A 16,204-nucleotide genomic window follows, 5' to 3' on the forward strand; every position below is an offset into this window, starting at 1 on the left:
ATATAGAAGCACTTCATGTAAATTTACAGCGCTTTATAAATAAAGGTTAGTAATAATAATATATAGAAGCAATCCAAATATTATGTTGGCTAATGGTACAGATGAAATATATCATTTAAAGGAAATAAACTGGTGACATCTCAAAGAATAATTCACAGGTGGCCAAGACCCTAGGAAAAACATGTAATTCTGTCAACATTAAACACATATTAAAATTTTTCATTCCAGAAAAAACAACAACAACAATGAAGCAGTACTTTCAGGATACATAACAGATCAGGCAAATATGATTACTGTAGTGAAGTCTTCCAATATATACAAGTTAAATTTGCAAAAAGGCAGAGCTTAGTATGTCCTATGATTATCCTACATCAATCTGTGAATTTAAAAGTAGAAGCATATGTGTCTAAATTTATCCCATTAACATTAATAGGACTATACATGTCTACTCATAAATATGTTTTCCTCATTACAGTGTGACTTACCTCTGGATAAGTATTGGATTGCAACTTAAACAGAACTTTGACTGACATCTGTGTAGTATGTGAGAAATTGCTCCTTTTTTCTTTTTTCATTTTTTTTATAATTATGGCTTCCATTCACTTGTCATGACTGAAAACAGGTACTCATGAGTAGGGCCTTGTTATAGTGTCAAGCCTGAGGACATGCAACCCAGTCCTTTGTATGACACCTCAGCAATAAGTCCCAGTGAGTTCGATTAACACTCCACTCCCTGCACTAAGAGTGTATAAAGTGACAGGATAAGCCATGCATAAAAGTTCTGAAATTGGGTGAGAGAATTTCTTTATTACCACTGATAGATAGATGAAATTGCTTGTTTTATGTGAAGATTTTAAAGAAAGGCAGATGATGAAAAAAAAAGTCGCATTATGCAGTGTCTTGAAGATAAGCCACGTTACCTGGGAACAATAAAGAGGAAAACAGTAGGTTTAATTTTTGAGTAGGCAAACCATACACTTCAATATACAGTAAGTGGAATAATTAGAATAATTAACTCCACAAAGACACAACTAAAGAAGTCCTGTTGCCTGAGTTTTGATGAAAACTGATGGACTTCATATACAAACTATAATATTTCACTCCATCAGTGATGGAGTTATACTGTTTTAAAACCAATTGGCCACTCACATGTACAGTACATATATGCTTTCTTGTTCTTAAAAAATGTCTGGAGAGCCTATATTAATCCACAGCCTTTTCAGACTTTAAGGATAGAATATTGCTCATGCAGTTATGTTCTGGCATAGACTATAGCTGCCAGAACCACTTGCTAACATACTAGCTTAGATTTCCCTATCACTGGTCCCTCCAGAAGTTTTTAGCCTACAACTCCCAACATACCTAACCACTATTCATGTTAGCTGGGATTTGTATACCAAAACATCTGGAAGGACCCATGTTTGGGGAAGGCCCCTGTAGCATTTGTGCATGTTGCTCATATTTCACATATATCTTGACCCCATGCTAGTTTGATAGATCTATATTAACATTTTCTTAAAAATTTAAAATGTATACGTGGTCATCTAATGTATTAGGAGCAACATCTCATTTTAGATCCTACTTGAGGGTGAGACAAGGGAAAAGCTAAATTCATAGGGTCGATTAAACCCCCAATTAATGAGATTAAATACATTTGAAAGCATAACACTTTATATTGCCTCGCTAAAATTGAAAGGAAATGGCAGCGCTCATGCTATGAAATAGATACAGAAATGAAATACAATATAAATACCAAAAAATATTCAACTTTGTCTCCATCTAATGTTTAGTGCTTCATATGGCTACAAAAATTAAAAAATTCTCATAGATTTCTTTAGCCCAAATTAAATTAATCCAAGTATCTTCTATAACAAGTAAGTGATCTGAAAAAAAAAACAACTGCTAGTGATCTGTAGAGGGTGGGGTGGGGACAGGTATCTGCTTACAGGGATCATCTTGGTCTAGTTGCAGCTAGTAGGACACCAAACCTCTGGGTATCCTGTAGTAAAAAGGGATTATTTTTTCTGAGTGCACACCTGACTGATGGCAAGGATTACTATGACTGTGTTACACTGAATGGATGGGGGGAGGAGAGCAGACACTTACCTTGCTCCCGAATTATATATGTTCAACTTAACACATGCACAAAGTCTACGTATTTCAGAGATTCTGGTCCTAGAGAAAGAACTCTTATTGTTGCACCCCTAAAAGCTCCACATCTGCACCTTAGTATCACATATTAAGTTAAACACATGAAGGTTAGAGGCAGAGATGGTGCATGTGTGATTAGATGGACATATATTTTGTAAAATGGATTAAGAATGCCTGTTCTGCATTTCAGGTCTGAGTCCCAACAATAAAATTTAAAGCATGAGCCGTACTGATACATTTTGACACAGCGGCAGCCAGACTATTTGTCCTTCAAGCTCAGCGTTATCTAAACAGGTGGACAGCATCTTTCAGGGGTTTCAGTGAGCAGATTTCCCCAAACTTCCTAAAGATGCCAGGGATCAAGACCTTTTGTAAATTGTGTCTCACCCACTCCCTTTTTTGTATAGTTTCCACAGTGAAATTAAATTTTGAGATGAATGAAACTGATGTTTCAGTGTCAAGAGTGGGCATTTATTTTATTTCTTTTTAAAAAATTTCTTTCACATTTTAGTAAACTTTTAATTCAAAACTTACTGCAAACAGCTAGAGCTGCCACTCTTATCCAGGCAGACTCCCCCTCACTCCCCCACTCCTGTGGATATAAAAAAACTGGTTTGTAAGCTTATCACAGCATCCGTATATACTGTTTTACACAACTTGATGGATTTTTATCTTATCATAGAAGAATCATAGAATCATAGCTATAATAACTGTTGCTCTACCTGTGCATCCTTCTGGCAATATGTACAGATTTTTAATAATAATAATAATAATAATAATAATAATAATAATAATAGCCATGATTCAAAGAGATGCTTAGACTCACAGAATAGTTATGATAAACTACTTTGGGGAATTCCATTTCACTAGTAGTTTGCCATGATCCAGGGATAGGATCTTCCATTTGAGACAAATACGACTAATATGCCTATTAACTTAGAGAGCTAGTTCTACAATTCTTTGGCCTTTAGCTACTGTATTCCTTTTTCATATTCCCTCGAGCCATCACAATCTCTAACACAAACCCAAACATTTAAAAAAAACCAACTCAGAATGATTTCAGTCTGCAGACTTACTTACTTGCTTTCCACTGTTTACCACTGATAAAGATCTCACCCTTAGTAGCCAAATCTTAGATTTTTCTATTAAATCTTGATAAATGTTTTGCTTCCTTCTCATCAGTTTTATGTTACTTTTTTTATTATGACATCAACATTTTGGTTAGCATTGTTCACAAACTCTGTAGTAATATTGTTTGTAAACTAATATGCACACAGAATGATAGGAAAAAACTAATGAATAGGTCAGTGGTTCTTAATTGATGGGACAGGACCTGCAGGAGGGGCATGAGAGTTGTTCAAGTACTCAAGTACACACAGGCCAAATAAGGTGGATTCTGGAGGGACGTAGCTAGGATTTTAGGAAGGGGGGTCCAGACTAAGTGCCACCATTATAATGAGGCTTGGGTGCGGCGGCGCAGCAGCACACACCATTCATTTTTCTAATGGAAGGGGGGGTCCAGACCCCAAGAACCACCCCCCCCTTGGCTACGTCCCTGATTCTGGCTGCTGTGGCAGCATGGTGTTCAGATTATGCATGCCCCCAAAGCATCTGGAAACCGCTCCAGTATCGCGATCTGGTCCTTTGGACCAGCTCAAATAGGAGTGGATATAATACTGCTCCTGGTGACACTGGTTTGGGACCACAGCGGCAGCCCACTTTGGCAGCAGGCCATGCAGTCACCTCAGTCTCAGACTCTCCCCACCCCCGGCAGCTCTTTACTGGCCATGTGCTTCGACCCTTGGGGCCCTGATCCCTCCTTTTCCTCTTCCCAGACTTTTCTATGTGTAAAATTTACACATGCATTGAGTTAAATATTCAAATTACTTAAATAAAACTCTTCTAATTTGAACAATGTCATTTTCTTATAAAATGTTTAAATAGGAATATACATAAATATGCACAAAATATTTTTAGTCATATACTATATCTCAAGTGGGGCCAGCCACAGCATATGCATGTAGATGTAAAGTGGGGTCCCAAGGATAAAAAGTTTGAGTACTGCTGGCATAGACAGTTTTCCCCCAGAGAGCCTGAGTAGTGTAGTGATATGACTGTTGGACTATAACTCTGGAGATAGATTTCAATTCCCCACTTGACCATGGAAGCTCACTGAGTGACCATAGGCAAGTCACACACTCTCAGTGAAGAAAACTCTGTAATAGTTTTGCCTTAGGGTTACCCAAAGTCAGGAACAATTTGAATGAACACAATAACAATGTGATACATAGATGTATGTATCACATACATCTATGTGATACAGTCTGCCCTTCATATCAAAGGGCTAGCCATCCTTGGATTGGAGCATATGTGGTTGTCCCCTCCCTCTTATCATCAGTGGAGAGGCATGCATGCAACCACACTAATGCAGCCACATGCATGTTAGTAATGGGACGATTCATAGTACCAGGACTTGAAGTCCCGCATTTTTTGGTATCTGCAGGGGGAGGGGTGTGTCCACACCTGAACTTTCATTGATACAGAGGGCTGACAATATGAGAAGCCAGTTTGAGATGAACTGTGCAGGGAGAGGTGTGTATATGTGTAAAATTGTGAACAGCATGGTGTCTAAACTTTCTTATTTCATGTAAGACAGCAGAAACAAAAATATTGATTTTGCACCCATGCTGCTTATTTCGAGATGGAAGAACACAGTTTCTTAGACAAAAGCAGCAAGAAATGCCACATGTGTGAAGAACTTTTTACAGCGCTTTATAAATAAAGGTTAATAATAATAATAATAATAATAATAATAATAATAATAATAATAATAACTTTGAACTAACAAACCACATAAAAGGGATGAGCTGTTAGAATAAATAATTGTTTCTTTATTACAGTACTTCATATACCATATCAAGTCTAAAAATTATGTTTCATATTCCTATTGCAAGTTGCTGCCAACATCTCACGTATTGATCAAGATCTCAGAACACAACCGTTGTGCTTGTGTAAGTGAGGAACGACGATGACATTGACTTTTTCTTATTGAAAATTTGCCAGTTTAGGTCTCAAAATATGTCTTGTGCTGCCCCCTTCTATGCTTATCTATGTGGAAGAAAATCCTATTAATTGAACAGGACTGGCTCACATAGTATGCAGTATGACCACATTTCCCTTTGCTTTGAAAGTCCAGACACTGTAAAGCTGATTTTCAAGCATACTATTTTAGAACCTTAATGCATTTCCCCTTTTTTTAAATGCAATTTCTGGAAGTACATTTATTAATATGTCTGCCTATAGTCCAGGCACTGAAAAAATACTTCTGCATGCCCCAAAATGGGTACCTGATGATTTAACTTTAAATATAATATGAATATCAGTATGCAGTACTGCTGAACAATCACATTTTGACACTGTTTCATACTTAGATGCTTCAATTTATACTGGTCAAAGACCGAATAAATTTTATTACAATAAGATGCTTCAATTTTGGGAGACATTTGAATCTGTAGCAAAGCAGAAGCATACCTAGCATGGAAAGAGAAGCCTAAAAGACATCATAAGATGACCCTATTCTGGTTCTACAGTTCATGTGCAAAAGAACCTGCCATTTTTTTGTACCACAGATTTGCAAGCTTCTTCTTTTTAAAGCACAAAATGAGAAAATCATAAATGTATCTGGTTTTGTATCTTGCTTTTATCCCTACAAGAACTAGAAAACTTCCAGGCTCTATGGACTGACCATAAAGGCTGTCTTGAGGATGGAGTGGGGGCATGGCATCCACACGACACACACCCTGCCTCTTCCCCCCATGCTAGCATGACGCCACACCCCCACTATATGGCAGGTGGTGTCATGGTGTTCCTCTGGTGCTGCATTCAGAGCGCAGAAAAGCTATGGCTATGGCACCCTTTCTGCAGCGCAGAAGGGAGCAGCTTTTTGTGGCTCCTTTTCGCACCGTGCAAAAGCCAAATCAGGGCTGCAGCATGTGGTTGCTGCAGCCCCAATCTGGCGAAGAAAGAAGCAGCTACAGGCCACCCCTTAGGGTCAATCTGTACAGCCTCTTTGTAAAATAAAAAGAAGGATTGTAATAACAATTCTGTGCACCATTTCTCTGTTCACTTGCTATTATATGTTCAATACATTTGATTTAAAATCAATAATAATTAAGAGTGTCTATGATTCTGTGATTCTAAAAGTTAAATTAGTCACTTGTGTTGTGCCTGACCTGTGGCAATTTTGTGTTTGAGGAAACTATAAATAAATATTTCACAGTATTATTTATTTTACTTTAAAATCACTAGATAGTATTTTAAGTGAAACTGTGTAGCACTTAGTATCCTGTAAGGCTTAGCAATTAAATACTGTTCTTTCGTAATGGAAAAGGGTTTATCCCCTCTTTTTCATTAATTTACATGGTACTGTAGTTTATATTTACCTGTACATTCTAGTTAGTAGTCACATTTTACCCAATCATAGAAACAATCCAGGCTGTTGGTGGATGTGGGTGCAATGTTTACTGGTAAGTTCTCAAGCAGAAGACTCATGACTGTTCCCATTTTCCCAAAGAACAGCCCAAAAATACAGGTTGTTGCATGAATCCATAGTAAGAAATCTGTTCTAGAAATTTATTTCCAGTAAAACCAAAGTTCTTGTTAAGCTAATGTATCTTAATTGTCCATTCAGGACCAATCCAACCCAAAATACTTTTTATTGTAATGGGGTAGATCATCACAACAATATTTTTTCTCCCTAGGGAAATTCGTCCTTCCTTCCCCTCAGGTATTGTGATGGTTGGCAGCTAAGCTCAGTGGAAACAAGAAGCATAGTGGGAAATCATGTCACCATTCCTGTTAATCAAAAAATCTTTTCACTCCCTCCTTGTGGGCCCTGGCTTTATTACAACACTGGCTAGTGGGCATACTTTTTATGTCACACAAAAACAAATTAATATGTGGACAGTTTTCCCAGAGATTCAGTATATTTTTGAGGCTAAAGTACCCTGGTTCCCAGATGATTTGCACGTTCCATATCCAGTTGTAGTCTTGCATTTGCTATGCCATGCCTTGTTCCAATTCTTTTTCTAACCGTTGTCAGATTTGTCTGAAAACTGTACTGTATAAGGTTGAAAAGAACTGTGTGGAAAGAGGAGGTGAAAACTGGTGGAAGAAAACAAAGTGAATTATTGTGAACTCATGTTACCTATATTGATTTTGTTTTCATCTTGAGTCCTAAGTTGGGGAAATGGGATATAAATTAATCATATAGTCAATAAATAAAATTTCCAGAAACTACTTTTTATTTTAGAGCAGCCTTGCTCATTAGCTGAAATCAAACTACCTACTACAGATGGGCTACATCTCACAGAGACTGAGAAGAGTGTCTTTGGCAAAAGAATGGTGAATCTGATCAAGGGGGATTTAAACTAAATTCTTAAGGGGTTAGAGATTATAGTCTAAATATCTCTTTAAAAGCAAGCTCTGAACACTAGGATCTGGATTCTAAAAGAGAAAGTGGGGGAGAGAATTGGAGCTACAGTAAAACTTGCAAAAGAATATGAGAACAAGCAACACTTTAGATATCTATCCACCAATGTACAAAGTTTGAGAAACGAACACAACAAGCATGAAGTTGTAGTGCAGGAAGGCAAATATGATTTTACACCATAGGTGTAACAGAGATTTGGTGGTATGACTCCCATGATTGGAATATAACAATTAAAGGATATTATATATTCAAAAAGAATAGAGGGAAAGAAAAGGAAGGAGAGTAGCATTATAGGAGGGAGAGTAGCATTATATGGCAAAGACAGATTCACTTGTACAGAAATCAGTGTTCAGACTGGATCAGTGGAAAGCATTTGGTCAAAATAAATGGAGAAATAAAAATGTTTTGGTAAAAGGGACCACTGCAAGATTGGCAGGTCAGCACTTTGCGGCCCAAGGAGTGAGCTCCCATCACTAGTCCCAGCTTCTGCCAACCCAGCAGTTTGAAAACATGTAAAAGTACAAGTAAATAAATAGGTACCACTTTGGAGAGAAGGTAACAGTGTTCTTTGCAGTCATGCTGGCCACATGATCACAGAGTTATCTTTGTTAATGCTGGCGCTGTAGTTTAGTAACAGAGATGAGCACCACCCCCTGAAGTCAGTTATGACTAGACAGTCTTGTCAAGGGGAAACCTTTACCTTTAGTAGTTTATTACAGGATGAGGTGGTGAATGATGCTTTTCTGAAACAATTCTCAGACATGTCCAAAAAGCATTCTCCTGATACGTGCTGGAAGACTAGCACTTTAAAAGAAGCTCTCCAACAAATTCCTGACGTGCCTTGCAGATAATTTTTTCTTTCAAAGGTGAAGGAAGGAACAGGGGAATTTACAATCCTGAACATGATCCTAACCATTAGAAAGAAATTGTTCACTGGAACCAAAATGGTTGATACTTTAGGAGGGAGTGATGCTGTAATGATAACATTCAGGATTGTGAGACAGGCCAAAGAGGAGTTTAGTCAAACGTGAACCTTGGATTTCAGGAAAGCTGATTTTATCAAGCTCAGGGGAAATAAAGAACAGAATCCCATGGGTAGAGATGCTAAAGGAAAAAGACACACAGCATGGGGTTTTGTGAAGAGGGAACTGCTAAAAGCACAATCATAAACAATGCAATGAAAGAAGAAAAATGGGAGGCACCTAAAAAGCCAATGTACAGTACAGTAAACCTGAGAAGGAAGTGAAAAGGAAAAAGAAGAGCATGTATAAAGGATATTCACCAAGAAAGGATACAGATGTTGCCCAAACTTGCCTGAAGCTCAAAATTTCCTGAGATTGCCTAGGGAAGCAAGGAGCAGCAAAAGTTTATTTTAAAAAAAAATATATAACTTTATTTGGAACGGGGGGAAAGCTAGGATACAATCAAGGATTTTGAAAAAAGAGAAAGATTTAGGAGGCTGTGCACTACCGGATCTAAAAATATATTATAAAGCATGCAGTATGTTGTGGATCCAAGAATGGATAATGCTACAGGACAAAAAATTATTAAACTTGGAAGCATATAATATGAACAAAGGTTGGCATGCCCACTTATGGTACACCAAAGAAATTAAAGATAAAGATATAAATAAGCATATTATAAGAAAAGCATTGTTAAAGACATGGCATTCAATAAAGGAAAAGTTTTATAGAGGAGTGCCAGAATGGGTCTCAATAGAAGAAGCATTTCAGTTTGGAAGGGGAAAAGGAAAAGACAGTTGGATTACATATAAGGAGTTATTAGTGAAAGACAGAAATGCCAACGTAAAATTAAAGACAGAACAAGAGCTGAAAGATGATGGAAAAAATATAACATGGTTTGAATACTTACAAATAATACAAAGATTCAAAAAAGATGTAAAAAGAGAGGGATTCGAGAAAGAGGAAAATGAATTAGATAAGATAATATGGGGGAAAGACAAAGGGAAGATATCCAGACTGTACAAGTTATTTTTAGGAAGAACACTGGAACAAGAAACGGTCACCACATATATGGTTAAGTGGGCACAAGAAATAGGACATGAAATTCTGTTTGAAAATTGGGAAAACGCATGGAAAAAATCTTATAAGTTCACAGCATCCCAAGATCTGAGAGAAAACTATATTAAAATCGTAAATAGGTGGTATTATACACCAAGCAGAATAGCTAAGTATTATAACTTAAAAGAGGACAGATGCTGGAAATGTTATAAGGAAAAAGGCTCCTACTACCATATGTGGTGGTCATGTCAAAAAATCAAAAAGTTTTGGCTTAAAGTTCATAAATGTATTCAAGAAATATTTGGAATCCAATTTCCGTTAACCCCCGAATTGTACTTATTAAACATGACTTCTTTCCTGGGTGAAGAATGGGAGAAACCCTTTTGGAGAATCGCACTTTATATGATCACTGCTGCAAGGATATTACAGTACTTGCAAAAAACTGGAAATTAGAATATATCCCAAGAATAGAGGACTGGCTACAAAAGGTTATAGAGTATAAGGATATGGACATTCTGACTGCATTAATTAACAATGAAGCAAAGAAAAAAAGAGAAATAGAATGGGCTCCAGTAATTAAATACTGGATTGAATACATGGAATAATTTACGGGTCGCAAAAATAGCATATGTAACCTTGATGTATTGGATCAGATATAATTATGGGAAGATTGTGTTTAGTAATTGCGTATTGTACGATATGTAACACATACATGAGTTATGAATGTAAATAACTACGGAAAAATCAATAAAAATATATAAATATATATATGTTTGAAGCAACAGAGTGGGGAAAATGGTGGGACCGCTGTTCAGCAGGGATGGTGAAATGCTAACAGATCACAACAGAAAGGCATAATTGCTCAATAGCTATTTTGCTTCTGTTTTCCACAAAAAAGCGGACTGTGGCTTCCATGCATCAGTAGGGACCTTGGCAAGGAATCCAGGTTGAAAATCTGGATTGGTAAGCAATTTGTCAAAAATCACCTAGTTAACCTAAGTGGGTTCAAATCTGCAGGGCCAGGTGAACGGCATCCCAGAGTATCGAAGGAACCTGTTGACATAGGGGTCAGACAGATGGGTGGCTTGGGGCAGCCTTTGGTTGCTACAGCCACAATTGGCCCCTGATCAGCCAAGGGCCTGTTGGTATATAGAGTACTGAGAAAATGCCCAATGTGGTATTAAATAGTGACTGGACAACAAAGGGTCACTGTCAACCATGATGACAAGGCATTTTCCACCAATGCTGAGTCATGAGAAGTGACATCAAAGATGATGGTCACCAAGTGCAGTAAAAGGCTGCAAATGTGCAAAGTCACCCTGGATAGGGGACAGAGATCATTGTGACACAGGAGGGAGAGGCAGGGCTAAACGGCCACATGGAGCCCTGGCTATATAAGGGGAGTGCCCCAAGTCACAGTGTAGGTTGTTGTGATGGTGGACAGTGTTGGAGTTTTTTCCCCTTTTCCCTTTTCACAGGTTTTTTGCCTAACCCATGCTGTTTCCAGTGGCATATGGGAGTCTTGATAATACCTGATTTGGCTTAAAATTTTTGAATTCTAATTGGGTTTGTGTAAATACAGTCGGCCCTTCCCTTACCCGAGGGATCTGTTCCGGAACCCGCCATGTAAGGGAAATTCCACGTATGCTTGAGCCCCATTTAAAGCAATGGGGTTCGTGCCTGTGGCAGCACAGCAACATGCCATGGGCGCGTGCGCCATTACTATTTCTGGCACACAGCACCACTTCTTCTATCGTGGCTTTCAGCGTATGCTGAAAGCTGCATATATTGCACCCGCGTATGGCATGGGCGCACTGTACCTAACTTTGGCATAAATATTTGGATTATATATTGGCGAGCACCTTGGACACTGTTTGGGTGGAAGGGACATTTTGGAAACCACCTCTTTAGGCCTTGCAACCTGGGAGGTGGAAGAAAGAAATTGCTCTTAGGTCAGGCTTGAAAGATAAACTGCATCTTTCATCTTCGCGGATTGGAATGGGAGCTTTCTGGTTAGACTTCCTGATGTGGGCCAGCCAGTTTTTGGGTTGCTGTTGAGGGTTCAGGTGTTATCGTCCAGATAAGCTGAAGAGTTGGTCTAGGGAAAGACACCGGATGCAACTTCTCCCACACTTGGTTGTTGCTAGAAATTAGTTGCAGTTCCGTTAAGAATTTATTAAATAGGTCAATAAATGGCCCTGTTTCATCCCATTTCAGTGTCATAGAATCATAGAATCGTAGAGTTGGAAGAGACACAAGGGCCATCCAGTCCAACTCCCTGCCATGCAGGAAATCACAATCAAAGCAACCCCGACAGATGGCCATCCAGCCTCTGTTTGAAGACCTCTAAGGAAGGAGACTGATCTCATTATTCTGGGGTTGGGTAGCAACTAATTCAGTCCCGTGCATACATACATATACCTCTCTGAGTTTACAAGATGTCTCTAGAACAGCGGTTGGAATCATGTGGCCCTCTGTATTTTGCTGGGATGCAACTCTTGATAAGTCCCAGTCAATACAGCCAATAGTGAGGAATTCTGGAAGTTATAGTACAATAACATCGTGAAAGTTTCATGATTTCTGCTATAGACAGAGGTACAAGGCAAACTGTGTGAATTAGTCAGCTGAACCATCATGGACTATAGGTGTTTTCTGCTTGTTCTTTTGTTTAGGTACTTTTAAAACAGACAACATTCTTTGTCCAAAACAGTGGGAAAAGAGGCTGTCACAGCTGTTTTCACTCTTTCTTCTCATGGTCTTGTTATAGTTTGCTCCTGCTCTCTCCCACCTGCTGTAAGAAGGAGGACAACAGGTGTGTTCCACTTTAGGTGGAGGAGTGAAGCAAAAAACATGACCACAGAAGGATTGGTTAAGTTGGCGCCATATCTCCTGCTTTTGAGAATTTGGACCTTTTATGGGTCTTTTCTTTCTGCTCTGCTTGAGACAGTTTCCTGATATCATTGGGCTGCTTGCCTTTAAAAAAATAACAACAATGATTCTTAGATCTTTGGCCACAAGACAGTTAAAAGCAGCTGAATGTATTCTACTGTTTCTATACAACATGAATAAGGAAGACATGCCAGTAGCTGTAAAGTTCTTGCTTTTTGCCAGAGAAGCAAAAGTTCAGGCAAGGACAGCCTGCTGACATCATGAGAGGAGAAAGCTGCTGTCTTCTGGCAGGCTGCCCAACCTTTCAAGGAAAGCGGGCTTACAATCTCATACCCTTTTCTACAGCCCAAGGTACATGGCTGGTCTGAGCCAAATAACAGCACTTCGAAGTCATTTCCCCCAGTGAGCTGCCTATGGGTGATTTCAAGTGTTAGTGATAGATGGAAGAATGCAGCCAGAAGCCAAAATGTGTAGACCTATTAGATGGACAGTCAGTGGGGTTTATTGAAGATAAGGGATAAAAAGTCTATGAATGGATTAGTCATGGGTTCAGGTTTACTTTTCTTCAGTTTTAGCAGTTAGAAGTGTCTAGCAGTAAAAAAAAATATCTTCCTATGTTTTCTTCTGGGACAGTATCTGTCTGGTGAGCTGTATTTTTTAGGGAGAAACTGACAATGTAATGAACTATATCACAACAATGTACCAAAAGGATAAAACCACAACTCTAACAAATACAGTATACAATGATTATATATTTATATGTAGTAATCAGATTGCAGCAATACTGTAAAACACAGAATACACAATCCAAAGTGCTATAGTGAACTATATATCTCAAATTATATCTATGTGCTTCCTCTGGTCCTGACAACCTCTGTTGCAGTAAAATGATTTCCCCAAGCAGTAGGTGGCAAATTGTTCCACAAATGATAGACAGGTTACAGACAAAAGTGGAATATGCTCTCTCAGATCTTCACTTTCTAATTTTAACGTTCTAGTTTTAGTGCTTACTTGTATTTTTTTTGCTCTTTAGATCTTTTCTAGTTCTTGCATAGCTGCCCTCCACATGCCTAGTCTTCTGATTCATTTACTGATTTCATCAGGTCACCATAAATTACCAGGTGAATTGAAGTCTCTCTCTCTCTCTCTCTCTCTCTCTCTCTCTCTCACACACACACACACACACACACACACACAAGTGTGTGTAAAGGAAACTAGAATTCATTGCCATGTACTTTGTGAATGATAAATTACCAATATCTATCTTATATGGTAGCACTGTTCAGATGAAGTGGATAACGAATCCCATAATCAGTTGGGACACTGTACAGTGGGCATACTGTAGATTATGTGAATTGTAGTCCAACATTTCTGATTACCATTTACTGGAAAAATTGCCTTAGCTCAGTCTAAAGTTTGAAGCATGCAAATAATGTTATATTCAATGTGTGCTAATTTGCAGGGTTTTTTTTTTATTTTTAGTAAAAGTATTATTTACTCCATATCAGGCTATTCAACCTCAAGTGATGTTTTGATTGTAATGTCATGAGGTTTAGACTAGAAATAAGGCATCTTATCTCTATATATCTCTTCGTGTGTTGGTCTCAAATGTTTGAAGCTTGTTACGGAATTTTCCCTGACTGAACTAAAGAGGAGGTCAATGTTACTTTTGTGATCTTTGTTATACCCTGGACATTATTTCCTGAATTGTTCAACCATAGTAATTATTAGTGACTTTACACAGATAACATCAGATAGACAGCTTAAGTGATAGCAGCTTCTGTATTAGCACTGTGCATGAACTAATGCCTGTTAGAACATTGACACATTGGGGACTTATAACACAGAAACCTATGTGTCGCTGCACCATGTCGAAGGAGTTTATCACACGGGAGGCAAAGTGCCCAAATCCCATGGATAAACAGGGTTTAAATCCTGGGAAATTCCGCAAGAGTGGGATTGTTTTCAGACATGTCAGGCAATTTTGACATTAACCTGAGATTAACCTATGCAGAAAGCTGCAAAATCGCACAACTTTTTAACTTCAGGATTTTCCTGAAGTTAAAAAGTGGCACAATTTTGTGGCTTTCTGCATAGGTTAATGTCACATTAATCCCCAAGTCACGTGATGTCGTCTAAAAACAATCCTGCTCTTGCAGGATATTCCTGGGTTTAAACCCAGTTTATCCATGGGATTTAGGTGCTTCCCTCCTGTGTGATAAACTCCTAAGAATTAAGTGTCCTAGGACTCTGAGAAGCTACAAAGGTACCTGAGCTAAATGTGGGTCTTAAGCTGTCTCTGAGTTGTAGATATTGTCAAAAGGCAGATATAGGTGGTGCAGTCTTTGAATGATTCCCATCAACAAAATTGTGCTAAGATTTAAGTCTTGCCCATGTGTACCAAAATATTATCTTAACTCCAGGTTATATGTTAGAGTTACCCCATAGTATGAGGTCTCCACGTGAATAGAGACCAGGTCCCTTTTCACATTACATAATATAAGCCTATGATGAACATATTGTAGCTGTTTTTAATTATTGTTTCAGTGCTGAATTCAAAAAACACACCACTCATAGTTCTTTCGCAAATTTGCTAATTTTTATCAATTCAGTTACCCAGCTTTGATTAAGTGTGTATGCTGATGTTCCAGTGTGATTTCCTTCATTGCTTTTGAGTGGATGTTTGTGTTTCATAACAAATTAAAGTGTTTTGAAGGTCTATTGGAAGACTTTAACCCTTTTCATTCTCTGCAGGATCACTTCATTCAGTCACATATTACAACATAGAAACAGCAAAGCAAGTTGTGAAAAAACTGTATGTGATGGAGCAAATCTGACATCATGTTTATATTTAGAACACCAAATTCCCATAAAACTAGAATACTGTACGTGTGTGTGTGTGTGTGTGTGTGTATAACATTTTTATTATGTTCAGTTTAACAGACTTGTGTAATTACAGCATTATGACAGTACTGCCATGGTTCCATCCAACAGAATCCTGGGATTAGCAGTTTAGGGAGGGGCACTGTTAGCCAGAACTCTCCATCCAAAGTCTCACCAAACTACAAACCCTAGTGTTCCATAGAATGTTGTCATGATAGTTAAAATGGAATCATGGTGCTATAATTCTGTAATGTGAAGGGATACCAGAGGTGATGCCAGATATTTCCATTCTCTGCTTGTGGCCATTAACGGTAGAGGTAGAGATACCAGTTTTTTACTCATCTACCTAATTTTCTTGCTTGTGCATCTGTGCTTGTTGCTTGCCTGTCCTGTTTGTGTACATGTTTATTCAAATTTTTTTTGTAAAATTACAGTTACAATAAGCATGCAGGGCTATCAGTGAGAAGGAAGAAGGGCAGGAATGGGGAGTTGTGGGTTGGTGAAGGCCAATGATTAACTTGTTTCTGTTGTATTGAAAATCAATAAAAAATTATTTTTTAAAAAAATCAAAAGCATTAATATGAGTACTATCATAACAAGAAAAAGATTCCTGCCAACTTGGAATGGGAGCTTATATTGCTGTTTGGGGATTGTTGATGAGGGATGGGGAGGTCAGTTGTTTCAGGAGGAGGAAATGAACACCTTTTTATTTTGTACCAAAGAATCTTTTACTAGTATGTCAGGGACTGGCTGTCTGAGCATTATAGGT

At 38.2% G+C, this 16,204-nt stretch overlaps 1 protein-coding gene across 2 annotated transcripts in view; it reads left to right on the forward strand.

The window, feature by feature from the left end:
• Positions 1–16,204, forward strand: part of PCSK5 (proprotein convertase subtilisin/kexin type 5) — a 350,841-nt gene that overhangs the window by 96,904 nt on the left and 237,733 nt on the right. The window lies entirely within an intron of this gene.

This window comes from Sceloporus undulatus, chromosome 2 (assembly GCF_019175285.1).
Source record: "Sceloporus undulatus isolate JIND9_A2432 ecotype Alabama chromosome 2, SceUnd_v1.1, whole genome shotgun sequence".
Classification (NCBI taxonomy): Eukaryota; Metazoa; Chordata; class Lepidosauria; order Squamata; family Phrynosomatidae; genus Sceloporus; species Sceloporus undulatus.